The sequence below is a fragment of the Ctenopharyngodon idella genome, chromosome 23 (assembly GCF_019924925.1).
Source record: "Ctenopharyngodon idella isolate HZGC_01 chromosome 23, HZGC01, whole genome shotgun sequence".
Taxonomy (NCBI): domain Eukaryota; kingdom Metazoa; phylum Chordata; class Actinopteri; order Cypriniformes; family Xenocyprididae; genus Ctenopharyngodon; species Ctenopharyngodon idella.
In genome coordinates, this window is record NC_067242.1 from 11,270,894 (window position 1) to 11,285,016 (window position 14,123).

A 14,123-nucleotide genomic window follows, 5' to 3' on the forward strand; every position below is an offset into this window, starting at 1 on the left:
CATGTTCACAACAATTCAGTCTTTCAGTGTGAAAGTCTTCACTACTGACTGACACGCTGATAAAGACAGTCTTTGCTTCCATCTAATGGCGTAATAATGTAATTTCTGTTGCTGTTCACGGTCAGGGACTATTTTTTCCGGCCGAAGGAATGCTTTTAGTAAGAGTTTACTTCATGAAAGTTGCATTGTTACATATTTTTGGCTTTAATATTTATATTGTGTGGTAACCGTTTTATAAAAACAATAAGGTATTCAAGGCTAGTGCTGTATCGTGAATAAGTCAAGGCTGAAGGGGTTGCCCTCAACAACGCCCTTCAGCCATGACTTATTCACAATATAGCACAGAGTACCTTATTGCTTACATAAAAGCCTAAATTCTATCTGTTTATCATATAAAATTATTGTGTCTCTTCAGAAAATTCGACTAAACCATTTAATTCATATGGATTAGTTTTACGATCTCTTTATGAACTTTTTGAAGCATCAAAGTTTCAGTTGCGTAGCTGTCTATGGAGGGACAGAAAGCTCAGAGATTTCATTACAAAATATCTTTATTTGTGTTCTGAAGATGAATGAAGGTTTTACAGGTGTGGAACGACTTGAGGGTGAGTAAATGATGACAGAATTTTCATTTTTGGGTCAACTATCCCTTTAAGTACCATTGATGTACACTAAAAAATGCTGGGTTGTTTCAACCCATGGTTGGGTCAAACATGGACAAATCCAACCGTTGGTTTGAAATGTTTTAATTAAATTTTTAAACCCAACAGTTTGGTTTGTCCATGTTCGACCCAAACGAGGGTTAAAACAACCCATCAGAGAGAGTACTATTATAGTTTGTGTTAATATGTTGAATTCAATTTTTTTTTCACTTTAATTTTACATTTTTTAAGTTACATTTTTAGTAATTTTGTTGTATTTTTGCCATTTTTTAATTATGTCTGTATTTATTCATTTCCATTTATCAATTTTAGTTTATTTAGTTTTAGTTAGTACTTCGACTTTAAACAAAAATGAGATATGTTGGTTTAGGGTTATGGTTAGGGTTATTAGGGTTATTGGTAGATTACCCTAGAATGAGTTTCTTTCTTCTGTTGAACCCAAAAGATATTTTAAAGAATATTGGTAATCAAATAGCTGACAGTAGCCATAGTAGGGGGAAAAAATACTATAGAAGTCAATAGCTAACATCAACTGTCTGGTGGTTACCAACATTCTTCAATATATCTTCTTCATTTCATATTCAGCTTGTTCTCGACTGACACTGTTGTCTCCTTGGTAAACAAGTACAATAACCCTTAAACATTAGGGTCAAAATTATTGTTGGTTACTGTGGAAATGACACCACAACTAAAGAAGTAATTTGTGTACAAATAAATAAATAAAAACATAATAATAATACTACAGATTTTCTTAGTTTAAGATTGGAACTCTAGGTCTAGGACAAAAGTAAAACAATAAAATCTATACGGCATTTGAAAAGCAATCCCTTCCACAATCTGTTCTACAGGCATCAAGAGGTTTAAATGTAAATATCACAGCCCCCGTTAGTGAAAAGTAAATGACATCATGAACAGGACTCATCATGTGAAGATTTCAGATGCCCCACTGACCTGTGGGTAATTCACTTCGTAGAGAGGAACATTGAGTATTACTTCAGACTAAACCCAGTAGACCTGTGCACGTCTCAAGGGGGCAGTTACTGTGGATTGAGACATGGGATAAACATAACCCCACACACGCACAGGCATGATTGCATGATCTCACGTTCCATTATACATGCAGTTAGCAGCCATTGTCTAGGTCGTTTGTGAGCCAAGCCGAGGTCTGTTGCCAGGCAGATGCTTTTAATGCACATAGGAATAACTAAAGACCCTGTGAGGTCTGTGAAAGTTAAAGGGATAGTTCACAAAAAAATAAAATAAAAATATTTACTCACTCTCATGTCATTCCAAACCTGTATAACAGGGTTCCTCAAATCTTGCCCTGAAGGGCCAATGCCCTGCAGAGTTTAGCTCCAACCCTGATCAAACACACCTGAACAGGGCAGCAAACTAATCAAGGTCTTCAGGATCACTAGAAAATCACAGGGCTTGAGCTAAACTCTGCAGGGCAGTGGCCCTCCAGGACCGGATTTGAGGAACCCTGCTGTATAACTTTCTTCTGCAAAACACAAAAGAAGAATGTTTGAAGAATGTTAGTGTCCAACCAACATTGGACCCCGTAGACTTTCATTGTATGGACAAAAAAAAAACGTTTTTCCAACATAGGTTTATTGGAAAAACATTTACAACGACATATCTGTAAAATGGCATTACGCTGCTTCTTCCACATTTTGCAACACTTTTTCAAAGTGAAATGTCCAGTGAGTGGGACTAAAGGTGAGTTCAGATTATCCAAAACAGATGAACGTGAATCTGGCAATGTTGTACATATCAAGGCAGTTCAGACATGAAATGTCTAGTGAGTTAATGCGTTTTTTAATCAGCATATACACTAAACCCTACCCTAAAAACAAATTTGTTGAACCAACCATTACTGTGTTTCTCAAAAGCACTGTGAGCTAAGTTGATCGTAGACATCATTGCTTTTGTGGTGTAGATGCTCATGTGGTCGAATGTGTTCAAACGGCCACAAAAGACCGCCTACTGACCTAATGCGTAAACATTATGGTAAGCGCGCTAGCCAGACGCGTTTTAAACTTTGTTGGCTGAAGACAAAAAATGTACCAAGCACAATGTTCTCTCACCATTCCTGATTTTTAAACCCAACGGGTTGCTCTGATGCTCTCCATATGTTTTTCCGTCATCTCCAGGTGCTTTCATATGTATATTGCACAAGCTTATTTTGTCCATTAGATCGAAAGATTTGAAAAAACCCATATATTTACCCGCCCATAGACTCTCCCCTGAAAGACATCAGGACAGAAGTGGTTGAAAGTGGACAAAAGAGATGGATTAAAATACCAGGTGTAAATGGGAATGTGTCTCACTCATCTACTTGTGATCTGATTGTAAACAGGGCCTTCGTTTACAAATCATGTGGTATTTTTAAAGTGTTTTATGGTCATAACATGGTATTGTGCAAAACAAAAAGTTTTTATTAATCAATAATCTGCCCATGTAATCATAATTTGTGTGATAAAAGTTTTATTTTAGTGCCACTAGTGGTCATTTTAGCTGAACTGCAGTTAAATTGTATGCATAGGTACGTTTTTGGAGTTTAACAAAAATGTAAGTAGAGGCACGTTTTTCCAATGGTCTTTGGTTGCATTTTTCAAGCAAACAGTGTTCTGCAGAAAAAAGAAAGTCATCCAGGTTTGGAACGACATGAGGGTGAGTAAATGATGACAGAAGTTTCATTTTTAAGTGAACTGTCATGTTAACATCAGAATGCAACTGATGTTTTTAAAGGTACACTCTACCGCACTAATTTCCATCTGAGACAGCTCTGGCGTTATCAAGTGTGGCGTTATCAAGTTAATGACTTAACTAATTGCAATAAAAACCAGTGGTGTTTAGCGAGCGTGAGGAAAACGGGTCTAATTAGAGAGCAGTGCCGGCAAAGTTCTTGGATAGTCGGTCTGGGGGAAAAGAGGGGGTCACACGAGACCTCTGATCATTGGTACACTCTCAAAGAGAACGGTTCCTTCATTGATCTAGTGCACTCTCTGCTACCAGCTGATATATGGAGCCTGTTCCTGCTAGTCGCCACAACACACACATCAATACGAGCGCATAAGCACACACACGCTCTTCTGTGCCTTGATCCACTCATACGCTCGCTCACATCAACACGGACACACTCGCTCAGACAGGACACCCTCATGCACAAACAAATGCTCAATAATGATGTTGAATCCACTCTCATTGCTTTTTGATGAGAGTGTGTTGAAAGAGCAGGCTGCTATGATGTGGTCTAACAATCCTGTTCCCTTATTTGCATTAAGAGCAAGCAGGTAGCCCCAGTAATGGCTTTGTGGCTCTCCAGAAGATGTCTTTGAAGCCAGAGAATCGATGTGCCTCTTCAAAACTTCATATCCTTCCAGATACGACTCCTCAACCCACTCAGGCGCCACCGTGAGACCAAAGCAAAACACTCTTTAAAAAAAAAAAAAGAGAAACGAGTGAGAGGAAACAGGCCATGGCACTTTTTTGTAAGAGAAAATGCAGAAATTTGGACTTTCTGTTCCCTCAATGTGACTGTAGCATTACTGCGCAGAGCTATTTGTGTATATCTTGCTAAATGGAAATAGAGAGGAATCATGATGCCAATTTGCATCATTCAAGCGTAAAGCCCGGCTGGCATAACAAAGATAATAAAAAAGTAGCACAACTCAATTTTAAACATCCGAAATGAGCCTAATTTTGACAAAACCCCCAGATTTCCAAGCCTATGACAATAATGTGCCATTTTCAGAGACATGTACAGGGTTTTCCACAGTCCACTGAGGCTGAAAGGCCATTTTGATGGGACAGGCTGAACCTTCTGCTGTTGAATGTGACTGCAATGATAATTTGAAGAATGGGAGGTGATGGTTAGTCATTACGGCCGTCACTGAAGGTTCTTGAAAATGACTCCTGGCAGGCCCGGCTCCTTCCCAGATGCAGCCTGTCAAGGCGCACCAAAGCAGAGGCTAAGCTGATTAAATAGGACCTTTTCCAGGGTGTTTGTTTATTTAGCGCTCATACGAAAAAATAACTCTTGCCGTGATGAAACCGGGCTAGCACTTAATTGGGATGCGGGTTGCATCTTTTAGCAGGCGGTGACCTGCGGGGAACGTCCTGGCAGACGTGTTGGGGTCACGCGATCGGGCCGGATTAACATAACGGAAACTACATGCCAACTTTGGGGCGCTCCAAAGGATGCTAATTATGGAGCCAAAGTTGAAATCAATACCTTGGAGAGAAAATGGCGATGCACGTATAAAAACACACAGGAAAAACGCAGCCAAATTACAGTTGGCCTTTTTTCCCCCCCTCCACAAAGGCCTCATTAGGGAGCAGGCAGCATTATCGCCGGCTGCGGCAGCTAGCCTCAGTTTCTGCGGTTAATGCCACCCAATTCCTTCTGTTTACTGAAAAGCCTCTGCTGTGGCCTCATACCTAATGTGCTGCTTTAAATTTTAATGCTCCGAGTTCACATTGGAGCCTTCTAGGGGCCCATCAAGGCACGAGCGAGGAGCCAGATGCCCATCTCACCCCCAGAAGGATGTGGAAGTATTACATTAGACAGTAAATCCACACCGGCCTTGTTAATTATTTAGGAAAACAAAGTGCTGCAGTCATAGACACTCCACTGTACAGCTGAGCAATGTTTAATCTACATAATGTATCTGGAGGTGGATGAAGCTGGGAGAGCGGGGGATAAAGCGGTGGGGAGAGCGAAAGATGCATCTGATAGAGAAGTGGAGAGCGTGCTAGGCTACAGTAATGGCAAGGAAGGGAGAAATGAAGATGAGAAGCGCTAATGAGACAGCGCGGACAGCGGCTGTGAAACTGCACGCAGGAAGGTCACAAAAGCCACGGCAGATAAACACGGCGAGGACAGAACAAGCAAATGATCTGAAGCTTTGATACAGGGCAGGCCGGGGCTAGTTGTCACACAGAGAAGGGCTATATCACAGTAGCTAGAAGTCAAAAGTCCAATTATACGTGCATTTTCTCTGGTTTGGTTGATGTCAAACAGCTAGTTAAAAAATGTTGTAAATTAGGTACTTTTCCATCCTTCATGATATATTTTTAAAAAAAATAGCTGTTGGGTAAGACAACAAAATAATACAAACAATACAAATTTAAATAAAAGAAAGTAAATATAAAATATCATTCTAAAGTTTGGGGTAAGTACGATTGATCAGAAGTGACATGGTTTAATATAATGTAATCCAAAATTATATATAAATACTTATTTAAATATAATGAAAGTTGATGTTAACCAAACATTAGGACAAGGGTATTTTTCATAAATGTCAGGTGGGGGCAAGTTGTCACATATGATTTAATTGTTATAATTTTATACAGCTACATAACTTAAGAGACAATAAGGTAGTCGTTACAGAAAATACACAACATACTGTCAATCTAATGTCAAAAGTGCCGACTTTGATACCAAGTCGATACTGAAATTTTAAAAATGTGACGCTTTGAGCGCTGTTGAGTGGATTCGTAAACAGCTCTGATTGGCCATTGTGTTCACGCACTCAACAGATATGTCTGTGACGGGCTACAATGATTAACACACGGGAGCGTTTGAAATCACAAGGAAGTGTTTGAAAGCAGACGCCTGCTTTCAAATGCTCCCGTGTGTATCTGTGCAAGCACTCGGTGAAGAGCGTCATTGATGTTTATTTATAACATGTTTTTGAAGCGTTGATCATTGTAGCCAATCACAGACATATCTGTTGAGTGCGTGAACACAGTGGCCAATCAGAGGTGTTTATGAATCCGCTCAACAGCGCTGAAAGCGTCACCTTTTTTTAAAATTTCAGTATCGACTTGGTATCGCAGTCAGTACTTTTGACAACACTAATACCTACCCTAATAAATATTTATAAAAAAGTGTTTCAACCAGCCCTGGTCTCTCCTGTTTGATTCCAGGGACAGAAAAACACAGCGAAACTGGGAAAGCAGAGTTGACAAAACTTAGTTTCAAAACTCACTCTATCCTTAAATCCTCTACATTTTTAATCCCATTATTGTTCAAAAGCCCTGACTCCTCGCTACACTGAACAAAGACACGCAATTTCCCAAGTATTTAATGTTAACTTTTATATGATTGCAACAAAAGGACATAATAACAAAGCCCTAATTCTCACCATTACACACTTTTTAAGTTCAGGAGTGAAAGTCTTTAAAGGTCTTAGGGAACACTGCCTGCATAAATTCGTGTTTGTAAGTGTGATCTATTATGCATTCAGAGGGAGCAAATAGGAACAGACCGGTGGCATTTTACCATTTATCATTATAACTATATTGGAACCACAACGCTAATACTGCCAATGCATTTGAGGACATGATGAAGCATCTCAAAGAGATCGTGATCGTCATTATGGCAGAGACACTGAAGTAATGTGGTCGTTATTGATGAAACATATTGAGCTGGGCTGGAATAGAGTGAGAGGGATAGTATGTGGAGGTGTTGGCAGTGGGATGATGATGTTGCAGCTATAACCCTAATCATTGAAATCAGATGAATGCTGTGTCTGGCTATATTTATATGCAGACCATCCCCCATCTGTTTAGAGCCTTTCTGTATCTCCTGACCCGTGATTTCTGTTAGATGCTAAAACAAGAGTAGATAGCAATCTGGGAGGAAAATTTAGCACTCTGGATGAGCACTGCATATGTCTAGAAGATATTACTAAAGATTTCTGTATTTAAAAATATATGTTGCTTAAAGACCCCATTAAATATCAAGGTTTTGTGACTTTTAGTCTACGTTTATAAGCATATAATGCTAGTGTGTAGTAATGTTTAAATGTATATGTATGTTTTTTATGGTCATAAAATGTATAAATTATCTTCCAAGAAAATGGACTAAAACTAAAAGATGATTTAAAGCTTATATGTATGTATTATAGACAATTTTAATAATAATTATTATGATGATTATTTAATAAAATGGTCCATAAAAATTAAATCAATAAATAAATATTACTGAGCTCAACAATGGTATCATTAAAAGCTTAACAACTCTAAAATGTATTTAAGACCATTTTAATAATAATAATAATAATAATAGTTTCTTATATATGGGTCATTGATGAATAAGGTTTTTAAAAGTGTAAAACAAAAGTCTTATTCAGTGTCTTATTCAGTGTTAATTAGATTATGCAGTTTTTATAATCAATTAACACTGCTGTTGTCATTTTTTACAAGATGGACAAAATTTGTCACCAAAAAATTCATTCGGTTTAACCAAAATTTCAGTTTTACCGAATGACACTTTTGGTTATACCGAATGACGATATTTTCAAACAATGCTATTATCTAATATCTAGCTAACTAGCTAGTTAGCTTGCTAGCTAGATAGCAAAAGGACAATCAAACCTTTTATATTTAGTACAAGTTTTTAAAATATTACAACATTTTCAGTGTTTTATAACGGTTGTACCGAATGACCTGATGTTTCGGGACATGCGTATGAGCAAGTCAAAACATTAATTTTTTTAAATAGTTAAGAGAGAGTTAGTTACTTTGCTTTACGACCATGTGGTCCTTTGCAGGTGTCTGAATGATGTCACATCCTGTCACATGATATTGACCACATGACTTGATCTAAAATGGTAACCTTTATATTGGTTACTCTGAATGACCTCAATGAAATTCATTTTTCCAGACATTCTTTCTCATAACAAAGCAACGACTTCTACACATAATTTTAATACCATTTTGCACTATGTTAATAAGATGTTATAAAATCATAACAGAATAAAAAATATATACATTTATTACATTTTAAGATATTTTAATCACAAATGAAATGGTGTAATTAATTAATATATAATTATATGTGCAAAATATAATTAAAACCTTTTGGATTCAATAAAAGAGATCTAGTTATACTACCTTACATACTTTGGATGTCATATCTTTTTTTTTTTTCATTATTAAGGCCTTTGGACAAAAAATATGACCCGTCATGTCATTGACCCATATATATATATATATATATATATATATATATATAGGTCCATAAAAAATTAAATAAACAAATAAATAAATATGACAAAGCTTAACAATTGCATTATTAAAAGTAACAACAACAACAACAATAATAATTTTATTTATATTTTATTTTAAAACATTTTTTATTACTATTATTATTATTATTATTATGCCATTTAATGATATAACTGTGGAGGGAGGACAGAAAATTCTAAGAATACTGAGAACATGATTGGGAAATATGAACCATATCTGAACTTGCAAGATCTGAACGGCTAACAACTAGGCCACAACTTTTACATAAAATGTATGAATAAACTCATAACAAAATTTCATTAGGAAACCCAAAGAACAGACAACTCTCACACGTGAGACTTTTTTTTTTTTACCATTTAGAGTGTTAAAATAAAACTTTTTATTGTTTGAATACTCTCTTTTGAGAAGTATGGTGCCCTTGCATTAGGGGTCACACAATATACTAGACTTTACATTAGTTAAAAACGGACATGAACAATGAATGAATTGAGAAGCGGCCACACCTTTTGCTCAGTGTGCGTTCGCCGCTGTTATTTAGAATTGTACGGAATGCATTTGCGCTTGTTTTCACCTCTGCTTATCTCCCCCTCTCAGCCCTGTATCTCGCGTACCCCTCCTCTAATTTATCTTCTTTCTGGCTGATTGATTAGTAATGCCTTTTTTTGTTTGTTTGTGACTGAGACTTAATTAGATTTCACAGGTTAGAGGTCTACATACTGAAAGTTCAAGATTATTATTATTATTTTAATTAGATTGTGCCATTAAAGCGGGTTATTGTGGGACATTTCGGAGAAGGGAAGGGCAGTACTGTGGTTCCACCGGCAGTCATTAAGTCTGTGATGGAGTTCCACACATTTGTGTTTGAGAGCCCTGGATGTGTGTGGTTACAGCCTAACAACATCAGAAATGAGAAGTGCTTCGGGGAGCCAAAAAAGTGCTGTGTGCATGGACATTTTTAGTGTGCTATGGATCCACCTGTTGACTCAAAGAGAAGTCTGGTCAATAAAATAATATTAAAAATCTCAGAAGGCTGCAAACACATCCACAGATTACATGCTCTTAAGCGCAGTGAGCCTTGAGAGCTTTTTGTTGAGTGCAATTAGAAACGGCCTTCTGTCTAAAGGCCTGTTCACCTCAAGGGTGATAACTATAACGATAACTATAAAGATATAGTTCTAAATATCATTCTAAATATAAAAGAAGAGAGTCCAAACCACAACTATAACAATAATGACACAGTGAAACGATATCATTGGAATCACTTTCAGCTGATGAATGATAAAAACATTGATAGCCATTCAGAATTCATTCTGCTTTAAAGCGCTGGAGGATTTAAAGAGTTGCAGACGACAAAACTCAGTGCGTGCTTAGAATAAACAGAACGATCTCGTCCGCTGGTGTGGACGCTAATTTAAGCCGGGCTCACACTGAACGATTTTGGCCATGATTTGGCAGCGACAACAATGTACTAAAAACGGAAAAGCTTTTCCTTTGGTTTTTCAAGGAGAGACGACGTTCTCAAACCGATCTCCGTTCACACGATCCACGAAAACAATTAAAAACGCTGTATTATGCTGCCAGGCAAGTAGTTGGCAATGTCACTTTGAAAAGAAACACTACGTGCTATGGACTGAACACGTAATACACAAGTGCACCTATTTCACAAATTTGTATTTTTGTAGTTTACAAGGAGACAATAACGATATCGTTTTCAAAAACTTGAAACTTTGAAACCCATTTTCAAAAGTTTGCATTTTCAGGCCCCCAAAACACCATTGTCATGTAAATGAATGGCCAAAACACATAAAACGTTTTCTGTTTTTAGATAAATTGGTGTCGTGTAAGTGGCCCCTGAGACAAATTTTGTTTGTGATCCTCCTATTCTTGGTGTGAACGGGCCTTAAAGGATTAGTTCACTTCAGAACCCCCCCGTGTCATCCAAGATGTCATCCAAGGTTTTTGAGGAAAACATTCCAGGATTTTTCACCATATAGTGGACTTCAACAGCTACCAAAGGGTTGAAGGTCCAAATTGCATTTCAATGCAGCTTCAAAGGACTCTACATGATCCCAGACGAGGAATAAGGGTCTTATCTAGTGAAACAATCAGTAATTTTCTTAAAAATATAAAAATGTATATACTTTTTAACCACAAATGCTCGTCATGCGATGCGCCACGCATTACGTAATCACTTTGGAAAGGTCACGTGTGATGTAGGCGAAAGTACTGATCCAGTGTCTACAAAGCGAACGTGCAAAGACTAAGTCAAACTCACTTTACAATTTTAAAGTTGGAGGAGAAAATGAGATGGAGTTTTTCGTCCTACCAAGGTACTTTCCAACGTGATTACATGATGTAGAGCTAGTGCAAGACAAGCATTTGTGGTTAATAAGCATATTCATTTTTATTTTTTTTAGAAAATGGTTGATCGTCCCGCTAGATAAGACCCTTGTTCCTCGGCTGGGATCATGTAGAGCCCTTTGAAACTGCAATTTGGACCTTCAACCCGTTGGTCCCCATTGAAGTCCACTATATGGAGAAAAATCCTGGAATGTTTTCCTCAAAAACCTTAATTTCTTTTCGACTGAAGAAACCAATCTTGGATGACATGGGGATGAGTATTTTATCAGGAAATTTTAATTCTGACATGAACTAATCCTTTAACACCACATCCTCACTAAAGAGGTCAATAATCCCTGGAGAAATGGCATTGTCATTCATATGAATGGCAATTTCATGGCTGACACGGGATGTTTGCGACCTGCTAGCGGCCATCATGAGTTTGGGCCATTTTTGAGCTGTAAATGTCAGGAAAATTGCATCGTGGCAACTTTGAATGGCTGACAGCACTGCAGGAACGCACACAGTTCCAAACCCTTCACTAGCAAAAATCCGAAGCGGTGACATCAACGGTGGGAAAAATATAAACCCATTTAACTCTATTCCATTTATTTGCCATCCTCAAAGACTCATTAAAAGCCTTCTTGAAATCATGCAGATCTTTCTAATGGAGACCTGGAAAGGAAGTTGAACCTTCTAAAGGCATTTTAATAGATGAATTAAAAGACAAAGTAATGTCCAGCTGCTTGTCCACAAAAAAAAAAGAAGTGCCTTATAATGAATAGCCATTATTACAACATGTAGTTGCTAATGAGAGCGATCATGACGGCACAGTTGTTGGATTGGACACCTGGTAGGTATTGAACAGCAGTCACATTTAAAATGCATTTAGAAGCTTTATTACAACCATATGAAATAAGGTATAATAGTCCTCGTCAGAATTCACAGCGTCTCAAACAGTGAGTCGGGAAAAAAAAAGAGTGAATATCGTAAAAGCGATAATAACTATTGCACCCGTCTGGGGGGTAATAAATAAATAAATGTGTGCTTTGCAACTGTGCATCAGCCAGCAACGAGAGAGACTCGGCTGTGTGCGGATTTAATTAGAAAGCAAAGCTTTTTGACAGTAAATTGATTTTTAATTGTCTTCTTCTGCATTCGCTCCAGGTGGCTCAAGTCTTCTCTATTTGATGTTTTGTGTGCTTTATGTGAAGGTTTTTTCCTCCTGCCAAAACACAGTTTATTATGGCACACTGCAGATTAGCAAGCGGTTCTCCCAAATCAAGCCTATTCTACATCTGAGGGACATCCAGTGGGGTTTTAACAGAACTGTCGAAATTCTCTGCGGCACGGTCCAGCAAATGCACTCAGAAACAACAGCAATAGGGTTTTTTTTTTTTTAAAACATGGTCTGGTCGACATCGCTAATGGGCCCAACAGGAAGGAAATGTAATTTGAAAGGAGCTGATCTATGTACGCCATTGTTGTGGGGTAATGCTGATGTAATTATTATCTGCCGTTGATGGAGGTCGGTAGAGGAAGGATTTGGGACCGTGCCACAAATCAGGATGCCAGGATGTCGTTCATTCACACACAGTCACACTATCTATATATATGGTTATGATCGTTCTGCTAAGTAAACAGCTCTGTGCTGTATATCAGAATCACACAGCTAGATTCAAAACAGCCATGATGACTAGCAAGCCCGAATGGGTGTGGTCTGCACTGAATCTGATCTAATAAGCTTATATCTGTAGTTTTGAATCATGTTATGTAACGCATTCCCAATATTCTGTCTTACAAATGACTTTCCAACGGGCTATTTATCATTTACATGAAAAACAGTTTTAATTAACAGCTTGCATTGAATATGCTCGCTGCAGTGGCTAAATAAAGATTGTTTCACAGCGACTCATGCATCATACGGTGTGATCGTGTGACACAGTTATGAAAGCCTTTGATCGTCACACATCAAAATGAGAAAAAAGGGTCCTCGCTTCAGCTTTAAATCAGTTATGAAAGCAAATGATATAAAATGACAGTACGCTAATGTGATCGAGGTGGGGCTGACCTTTTCTGTGCTTAGCGCTACACTGCCTGGTTCAGGCACACGTATGGCCTGCCCTTTCTACAGATATTCTAATACTTTATATGCTTTATAATGCAATCTATGCAACATTTCAGGGAGTTCTTCTTATGCGGAAGGGCGAAAACAGTATTATTTTTTCCTGATGTGCGGTATAGGAGAGCTCTTGATTTAGTTTCATACCAAATTAATGTAATATAATAAGTAAAGGGAGGTAAAAACAATATAAAAAGCAATATCTAGTACCATTTTCACTCAATTCAGGAACGTAAAGCATTATAATTTATGATAATATAATGGATAAAGTCCAAACTCAAAGAAATATAATCAAGTCCTACATTCATTATATCCAAGGGGATGGTCTTTATTTGATTAAATAAATGAAATAACTGACAACTAATGAGGAATTCTGAGGCAGAATATTTTATATTAATGACAAGAGCGGTTTCATGATAAGTACTTAAATTCAATATAGCCTGACTGGCATGTCCCTAATTAGATATTTCCTAATAAGTCTCTTATTAGATATGCCCAATTTTGTCCCATAATACAGTCTCACACAGCAAAATACTTGAGTGTTTGCATAGCTATATAGATTTGTAATTGCCACTGTCATATGAAGTCTTAATTATGAGCTCTGCCACATTGTAAAGGCCTTTAAATTGAGCAACAGTGGCATCTGCTGGTTGTAAAAAGACACAGCAGGAAATCAGTGCCAGTTTTACTAAGTTTTACACTAAGTTTACAGTTTTTTAAGTGTTAGACAAACCCCAAACTGACATGAATGAGTGAAAATAATTAATATTTAAAGACACTTGCTATCTCATGTCTCTGAGATTATAATATATATTCAATATATATTACATATTTTTATTATACAAGCATTCTACGTGTATTTTGTAGAATATAAAGTGAAAAGTATTTACTGTAAATGAGATGTTAGTTTATTAGTAACCTTAGGTTACGAACCGTCCTCTTAAACCCATAATCGTAGT

General features: G+C 37.4%; 1 protein-coding gene across 1 annotated transcript in view; it reads right to left on the reverse strand.

Moving 5' to 3' along the window:
• Positions 1-14,123, reverse strand: part of LOC127505766 (60 kDa lysophospholipase-like) — a 293,042-nt gene that overhangs the window by 88,293 nt on the left and 190,626 nt on the right. The window lies entirely within an intron of this gene.